Here is a 9,562-nt window from a genome sequence, read left to right on the forward strand (position 1 = left end):
AAGTGGATATTAGCAATATAATACAGAATAATCATAATACAACTCACAGACCCAAAGAAGATAAATGACAAGGAGGATCCAAGAGGTGCTGCTTAATTTCCACTCAGAAGTGGAAATAGAATCAACAGCATAAATGACCGAAGAGAGAGAAGAGAGAAGAGGGTAAGAGAGGGAGCATAGAGAGAAATGAATGTCTGTATCCTACCTGGAAAGAGCAGGGGCAGGAGGACAGAGGGCTGAAAAGAGGTTAGGAAACTTGTGACAAGAAGTAGTTGGCCACAAAAAAATAGATTCCATTTCATTTTTGTTGTTGATAACATTTTGTTTTGGTCATTTTGTGTCTTACATAAATTGTTTTTGCTATTACTTGTTTGATATGACTTTTTCTTTTGGAATTTTTTTGCTTGTTTTGAGGCATCTGAGAGAGAGAGAGACAGAGAGAGAAAAAGACAGAAAGAATTTGAAGTCAGGAAGGCAAGGATGTTGGTAAGATTTCACATTAGTCGTAGGAAATTAAGGAATATCATTAAATAACATTGCATAAAAACTATTTACAGGACAGATTTTAAAAACATAAAAGTAAAAGATGAAGCAAATAATAAATAATATATTAAGTACATTTTTTTTTTGTGTTTGAGACAGTCTTACCGTGTAGCAAACAGGACTGCATTTTACTAGGTAGTGAAGTTTGGCTTCCATCTAATTATAATTCTCTTGTTTTAGCCTCCCAAGAACTGGGATTGAAAAACAAGCTACTCTGAGTAGCTCTCTGAAAGTCATAATGTAGTGCATTTTAGATGTTTGTTGAAATGCTTACTAAGCCAAATGAATTCCCAACATTGATTTTTTTAAGTGTTGTTAATAGTCTACTGACAAAATTATGTATTAAAAGAAACTCATTAACTAAAGTCTGGTCAAGCAGCATAGGTTTGTCACTCAGCAATATTTCTTTGACAATAAGTTGCATATGATTCTAGCTCAATTATTTCTTAAGGTGACTTCTGACTCTGACTCAGGAAAAAAATGACCCATTTGTATGATTTCATGCAATTTAGCATCTTGTTTCTATATAGAAAGATGCAGATCTCAAGCAGGCCACTAGATTCACTGCATCTGTCTCTGGAACGCAACCATGTGAGAACAGTTGTGAAAGAACAAAGATAATACTCGCTTTTCTATCTAGAATTGAGAGGATGAAAATGTCTGGGCCAACATGCACTTTAAATAGAACTGTGAAAGAAAAGAGGCAGTACTGATCACCCATTTCACTAGTGAAGTTGAGACTAAAATGTCTTGCACACTTCTTATGGAAGCAGTCAGTACTTAGGTGATTTCATTTGTGTAATGGCTTCATTGTGTTCAACATTATTTTATGAACATCTTGAGCAACACTTTTCATTGACAGCTAATTAGATGGTCAAAAACAATTATGATTCTAATTACTCTGACCTCTTAGTAGAATTAATTTCACTTTTTTTTTTGAAAATTGATGCCTGTATTAGTTACTTTTTTGTTAAAAGCAACTTAAGTCAGGAGGATTACTGTTGACTCACAGTTTAGTGGTATATTTCAATTTGAAGCAGAAAGCATTCATGGTGTTATAATTTGCTCTTAAAATGCAAACAAACTCGACCACAATAGGATTGACCAAATTCCAATGTGGTGAGACCAAGGAGCTCAAGTCAGGGTTAATGTACAAAAGCATGAGTGACCTTCAAAGAACTGACTGTATCCCTGTATGTTTTTATTGTATTATGAATAGGAAGGTCATAGAAACTATATAATGGAAGTTCCATTTTACATGAGAATTACATACATGAATGTAACAATGTTTTATTCAAGTCTACTCTCCACTTTTTTTCACTCTAAGTTCTCCCATACTTTCCACTTTCCTACCTAAATACATCTCTCTGTGTGTCTATCTATTTATCTGTCTATCTATCTATCTATCTATCTATCTATCTATCTATCTATCTATCTATGTGTGTCTGTGTATGTGTGTGTACGTGTGTGTTATCTAAAATTCACTAAATATGCTTAGTGCTGCTTGCATGCATATAAGACATTATATAAGATATTATAAAAAATTAAATATATATGGTCTGTTCATGAAGTAAATAGTTTGTCATCATTCAACCATGCTGTATTTAAAAATTAAAATAGGTTGTTTTGATTTAAGCCGGTAAATTGTTTCTTTAACTCATTGTATTAACAGAAACTCAAGAAATTTTCCTCATATAATTTACTTGTATTAATTATTAATGAATAAATATTCTGTATTGAATGTATAGAATTTGCATAAAGATATTTATTGATCACTGAAATAAAGGATTATTTACATTTTAAAAGGTATATTAAAGTATTAATGTTGAAGTATCATAGTCACTTTAAGTCCACGACTGATAAACATTAGATTTCTGTGTTTAAAAAGTAGCCATAGGTGAAATATTTGTTCCTAGTACCATTCAGAAACAAAGAACAAATTCGTAAAGAGGTAGGTATTTCTTTTTAACGAGATGCTTTTTTAAAAAAGGAGTGATTGAGACTAGGCAGAACACCTATCCAGCAGAACAAGTTAATGTACCTAGTGAGGAAAGCTAACCAGAGAGAGCTTGTGCTTCCACCAAAGAAAACTCACTATTGCCTTACATTGCTCACTAACAAGCGTATGCTACGCTTCTGTCACAAAAGGAGCACTTGTACTCATCCTGGTGGAAAATAAAATCATTACACAGGACTCATGTAAGATAAGGGAAAGAGAAATGTTTTGCACATATCAATACATATGATTATGTTCAGTTTTTTCAGTTGTTTTTTTTTAAATTAACAGTTTATTCATTTTGTATCCCAGCTGTAGCCCCCTTTCTCATTCCCTCCCCATCCCTCTCTCATCTCTTCCCACACCCCTCTATTCAATTGTTTATTATGAGATGATGAAACATTATTTTACGTTAGAAAAACACATTGTAAGAGGTCTTCTAGAAAACTAGTATATGTCCTGAGAACTCGGAAAGAAAAGTCAGAAATCTGAAATGTGGTTAATGTGAATAGAAAATGCAGACATGACAGATGCTCAAGAAAGAGTATATACTATTTACTGTCTACAGCATAATGGAATTAAAAACAGCCTACCAGCTGGAGCCCAGAGAAGAAGGACAGGGAGATGAAGTGCTACATTAAGTCTGATTACAGCCTTACACAAAGTTGAAACTCTGCCTTTAGTTAATGCACAGGTGTTTTCCCTCAGAGTGAATATTAATATTGGTTTAAAAAATAGCACTAAAAATTAATACTAAGGGAAACCATGAGTTAGTTCAGTGGCTAAAAGTGTTTGCAAAACAAACGTGACAGTTCAAGTTTAATCTTGCAAACCCTGTTTAAAAAAAAAAAAAAGAAAGAATAAAAAGGAACAGAATGTGGTAGTTTGCATCTACAGTTCAAGCATGCATATTGAAATATGGAAGGTGGAGACAGGAGGCGTCACCTCGCGTGGGCTACATAGCAAGTCAGAAGCAGAAAACACCCTGCTCAACAAGGTAAATGAAGAGAACCCACTACAAGAAGTTACACACTACCCTCCGTGTGAGTACCATGACACAGACACACACATGCACACACAAACACACATCCAACTCACATTAGTATTAAGATCAATGTTATTAATAATGAACGATATATATATATATATATATATATACTTAAGTGCAGATTATTAAAATTAGGAATTTAGCAGTGTTTTTTTTTTTTTTTTTCTTAATGTGCTGTGAGGTTCTGCTTCTTCCATTTTGCCTCTTTTCAAAAGAGAAAGACTCTGACGAAAAAAGATGAGAAAACAGCAAATTTCTAGAAGGGCTGCAGCAGTGTAGGATTACATTTCCTGTCCCGGGGCAGGTGAGAAGAAAATTTATAGAGGCATGGCCAAAAACTTCATATAGAGTCAATGTGCTTAAAAATAACTTTCAGAGAATAAAGATCTTTGCATTGGAGAATTGTCTTGCCAGGTAATACCGTATGCCATGTGTCACTCTTTCGGTATACAAGCAGTATAAACCAAACTCAAGTATGGTTTCCAGCACTTGTTTGGTAATTTACAATCACCTGGAACCAAGAATTGGAAGCCTGTGAAAGAACTGACACCGGAATTCATTTGCAGAAATCAAAACGACTCTGAGATTTCACCTGACACCCACCAGAATGGCTAAGATCAAAAACTCAAGTGACAACACATGCTGGAGAGGTTGTGGAGAAAGGGGAACCCTCCTCCACTGCTGGTGGGAATGTAAATTGGTACAACCACTCTGGAAATCTATCTGGTGCTTTCTAAGACAATTAGAAATAGTGCTTCCTCAAGACCCAGCTATACCACTGCTAGGTATATACCCAAACTCTGCTCAAGTACAGAAAAGGGATACTTGCTCAACCATGTTTACAGCAGCTTTATTTGTAATAGCCAGAAGCTGGAAACAACCCAGATGCCCCTCAATTGAAGAATGGATGCAGAAATTGTGGTATATCTATACAAATGAGTATTACTCAGCAGTGAAAAATAAGGAAATCATGAAATTTGCAGGTAAATGGTGGGACCTGGAAAGGATCATCCTGAGTGAGTTGTCCCAGAAGCAAAAAGACACACATGGTATATACTCACTCATATAAATATACAACATAGAATAAACCCACTAAAATCTATGCATCTAAAGAAACCAAGCAAGAGAGAGGACCCTAACTAAAATGTTCAATCCCTACCTGAAAGGCAAAGAGGATGGACATCAGAAGAAGAAGAAAACAGGAAACAACCTAGAAACCTGCTACAGAGGGCCTCTGAAAGCCAGAAGAAGAAAACAGGGAACAAACTAGGAACCTACCACAGAGGGCCTCTGAAAGCATCTGCCCTGCAGACTATCAAAAGAGATGCTGCGCCTGATGGCCAACTGTCGGGCAGAGTGAATGGAATTTTATGTAAGATCCAGCTATACCACTCCTAGGCATATATCCAAAACATGCTCAAGTATACAACGATTACTTTTGCTCAACCATGTTTGTAGCAGCTTTATTTGTAATAGCCAGAACCTGGAAACAACCCAGATGTACTTCAGTTGAGGAATGGATGCAAAAATTATGGTACTTTTACACAATGGAATACTACTCAGCAATTAAAAACGAGGAAATCATGAAATTTGCAGGCTAATGGTGGGATCAAGAAATGATCATTCTGAGTGAGGTATCCCAAAAGCAGAAAGACACACATGGTATATACTCACTTATATAGACCTATAAGATTTGAACACAGGGAACTTCCCAGAGACTCATACTCCAACCAAGGACTATTCATGGAGATAACCTAGAACCGCTGCACAGATGTAGCCCATGGCAGGTCAGTGTCCAAGTGGGTTACCTAGTAATGGGAAGAGGGAATGCCTCTGACATAATCTGATTGGCCTGCTCTTTGATCACCTCCCCCTGAGGGGGGAGCAGCCCTACCAGGCCACAGAAAAAGACAATGCAGCCACTTTTGGTGAGAACTGATAGACTAAGATCAGAAAGAGAGGAGAACCTCCCCTATCAGTGGATTTGGGGAGGGGCATGCATGCAGAGAAGGGAAGGAGGTTGAGATCGGCAGGAGAGGAGGGAGGGGCTTATAGGGGGATACAAAATGAATAAAGTGTAATTAATAAAAAATTTAAAAAAAGTTTAAAAAAAGGAAAAAAAAAGATAGGATAAATATACTGAAATCTATCCACCGAAATTAAATAAACAAGAAAGAGAACCCAGGGTACAATGATCAATCCTCACTTAGAAAGACAAATGGGATGGTCATTGGATGTAAGAGCAAACAAGTAACAGGACAGGAGCCTACCACAGAAGGCATCTGAAAGACTCTACCTAGCAGTGTATCAAAGCAGATATTAAGACTCATAACCACACCTGTGACAGAATGCAGGGAATCAAAAAAAAGGGGTGGGGTGGGAGGAGAGTTAATACAACCTGGAGAGGACAGGAGTTCCACAAGGACCAAATAAATCTGGGCACAGTGATCTTTTATGAGACTGTTTCTCCAAACAAGGACCATGGATGGATGCAACCTAGAGCCCCTGCTCAGATGTAGCCCTTGGAAGCTCAGTATCCAAGTGGGTACCCTAATAAAGGGAACAGGGACTGTTTCTGAGATAAACTCGATGGTGGGCTCTTTGACCTCCCCCTTCCCCCAGGGAGGAGCAGCCTTGCTAGGCCACAGAGGAGGACTTTACAGCCAGTCCTGAAGACACCTGATAAACCAGTATCAGATTTAAGGGGAGGAGGTTCTCCCTTGTCAGTGGACTTGGAAAGGGGCAGGGAGGAGATGAGGGTGGGAGGGTGGGATTGGAAGGGAAAGAGGGAGTGATATACAGCAGGGCTACAAAGTTAACAAACTGTAACTAATATTAAAAAAAAAAACATAAAACACAATCAAAAAAAAAAAAAAAAAAAAAGAAAGAAAGAAAACTACTGGTACACTCCCCAGGCAACTTTGTGTCCTTTCATTATTCCTTTTTAAAATCAATTAAATCCACAGTTTGTTCTGCCTACAAAAAAAAAAAAAAATATTTGCAGACTGTATTTTTCTTTTTGGCTGTGTTGTCTACTGAGAAGATGATTTCTAAATTCTCAGTGTTTAAGAAAATATTTCCTCTTTCTTTCTTTCTTTCTTTTCTTTCTTTTTCTTTCTTGCTTTATTTATTTATTGTTTATTATTACAATTTATTCATTTTGTAGCTCAGTGGTACACCCCCCCAATCTCCTCCCTCTTCATCTCCACCCTCCCGCTTTCTTCTCTGCTGCCCAAAACAAAAACAAAAACAAAACATTTCCTGATGTTTAAGTTGTCAAAAGGCCAATCCAAGTTAGTTTTTGTTTTGCTTCATAGTTTTGTTGTTGTGTTTCAAAGACATACTTTTAAAAAGAGACAGAAATATTTTTGTTATTAATTTTACATATTTATTTACCGTCCTCCCCTATTAGGAGACAGAAATATTTTAAAATAATTTTTCCAAGCAGATTTTCTAAAAAGATGGAGGAAAATATCTTTCTTTCCACGTTCCTTCCTCATGTTGTCCTCCTTTTTTTTGCATATTCATAGTAAATGCCTTTAGCATTTAAATCTGTGGATACTTTCTCTTACCTTCGACACAGCCTTAACAGGCCCTTGATGGTTACTTTGCAGTTGCCAAGTCATTAAAAGTGAGATAATCCTATTAAAACATTGGATAATCTCTCAAGAATTGTGGATATTTTCTCAAGTCAATGTCCTGTGATCCTTATCACTGATAGCATTAGAAATTTGATAATTTAACATTTTCCCCCAGATATAGTATTTTATAAATACCTATTTTATAAAATTACTTGTGATGTTTGGTAATCTAATGGAAAAACACAGTGGAACACTTCCATCGCATATTTCCATCACTTACATCACACACTGTGAGAAATTGTTCTCAGCCTTCTAGAGAGAAGCTTGTGATTTATCAATCATGATACTAAGAGCTTCAGTGAAATCTCAAGAAAAGAGACTCTTTCATATAAGTGAAGTATTTTACTTGCAAGGAATACAGTATCTATGATGGTTACCTTAGTTCAGGTAGTTAGGTTAGAATCATTCAACTGAACACAATCTGGTTATCTGAAGAAAAGAGACAGCTCTTAATGGCTGTTGGGAAGAAGCAGTTTGTTGATGTGTGGAACTGTTCCTCAAGAATTACGCAATTAGAATATGGGAAAATATGCCTAGAATACAATGATTTCTATATGAATAAAAAATTAAAACATTTTCTGATAGCTAGAAGTTTGAAAATGTGGTCTTAGCAAAATATAAAATGGGTTATTATGTTTTATATGAAATTAATACTATCTACCAAGTGTTAAAAAACAGTTTCAGAAATTAAAGTACTCCATGAACAGAAATATTGGTTTATTTTCTTATTTTCTTCAGGGATTTCTTTTTTTATTTTTTTATTTAACTTTTATTAATTACACTTTATTCCTTTTGTATCCCCCCATAAGCCCCTCCCTCCTCCCCTCCTGGTCCCACCCTTCCCATTCTGCATGCATGCCACTCCCCAAGTCCACTGATAGGTGAGGTCCTCCTCTCCTTCTCTCTTTTTTTTCTTGAGAAAGGTTTTCAGTGTTCAGTCATTGCATGAGTTAAATGTACTGTGACCTCCTGCCAGCCAGGTAATCAGTTTTAACCTATAGTTAGGAATGAACAAAAAGCTAAAATAAGGCAAATATAAAATCTCTGCTAGCATTTAAATACCATTGCTGCATTTGCATAAAGTGGAAAATGTAATATTCTATAATGCTTAAATAACGTAGTTTCTGTTAGGTAGTTATTTTTTCTCTATAAAAATTGACACTCGGTTGGATTACTTGCAATGACTTTATTAACTGAAATGATTTTGTGTGTCTGGGTCTGGGTTTGTGAACCTATGTGTGTGGGGCACGGCCAGTTTAATAGTGGACTCAAGGTGGTACAGTGTTAACTTCAACTTCAAACCTGAAACAGGAAAGACATTTTGTCCAAGCTAGCGTGGATTATGTACACTTTTATTTGATGAGGTGAACTAGATTTCCGCTGAAAACCTGTAAATCCTCAGGAAGGCAGCAGCTGTCTATTTCAGTTACTCCCCTAGGGAAACATATATTTTTTCCTCATTCTATGCTTATCATAAAATCTAAGCAAACTATTTCAGTACTGGAGGCTTGTGCATGAGTGCGGAGAGCAGCATGAAATATGCTCTTTTAAGTTTATGTAATTTGAAAGAACGAATAAGGCATAAACTTCATGTCTGTTGCTGATTGTGCAATCCTATGGGATAGAATAAAGTAGGGAGAGAGTAAAGGAGAGAAAGAGAGAGAGAGAGAGGGAGAGAGGGAGACAAAGAGAGAGAAGTAGGTAAAGTAACACAGTGTAATTTTAAACTTGGTAGCTAATGTTCAGATTGACGAAGTTTTGAGTTTTGTTCAAATTGTAAAAGTTGGCTGGATGTCTGGAATCACAAAACAAGGTAATGGTATATTAGAAATAATGTGCAGTTTTTCCAATCACTTCACATGTTACTTGAGCTCTGTCATTTCTTACACTAACTAATGTATTTATTTAAATTTATCCATTTTGCATCCCCACTGTAGCCCCCTTCCTCGCCTCCTCCGAAACCCATCTCCCCCCTACCTTCTCCCCCTATGCCCCTCCCCTAGTCCCCTGATAGAGGAGGACCTCCTCCCCTTCTACCTGACCCTAGCCTATCCAGTCTTATCAAGGCTGAGTGCACCAACCTTGGGACGGTGATCAAAGAGCTAGCTTGTTAAATCATGTCAGAGACAGCTTCTGCTCTCCTTACTAGGGAACCCACTTGGAAACTGAGCAGCCTATGGGCTTCCTCTGAGCAGGGGTTCTAGGTCCTCTTCATGCATGGTCCTTGGTTGGAGTATCAGTTTCTGCAGCCCCCACCCCCGTGGTCCAGTTGTTGTTTTTTGTTTTTTGTTTTTTTTTTTGTTTTGTTTTGTTTTGTTTTGTTTTGGGGGGGGG

The sequence above is a fragment of the Psammomys obesus genome, unplaced genomic scaffold, assembly GCF_907164565.1.
Source record: "Psammomys obesus unplaced genomic scaffold, mPsaObe1.curated_primary_1811, whole genome shotgun sequence".
Taxonomy (NCBI): Eukaryota; Metazoa; Chordata; class Mammalia; order Rodentia; family Muridae; genus Psammomys; species Psammomys obesus.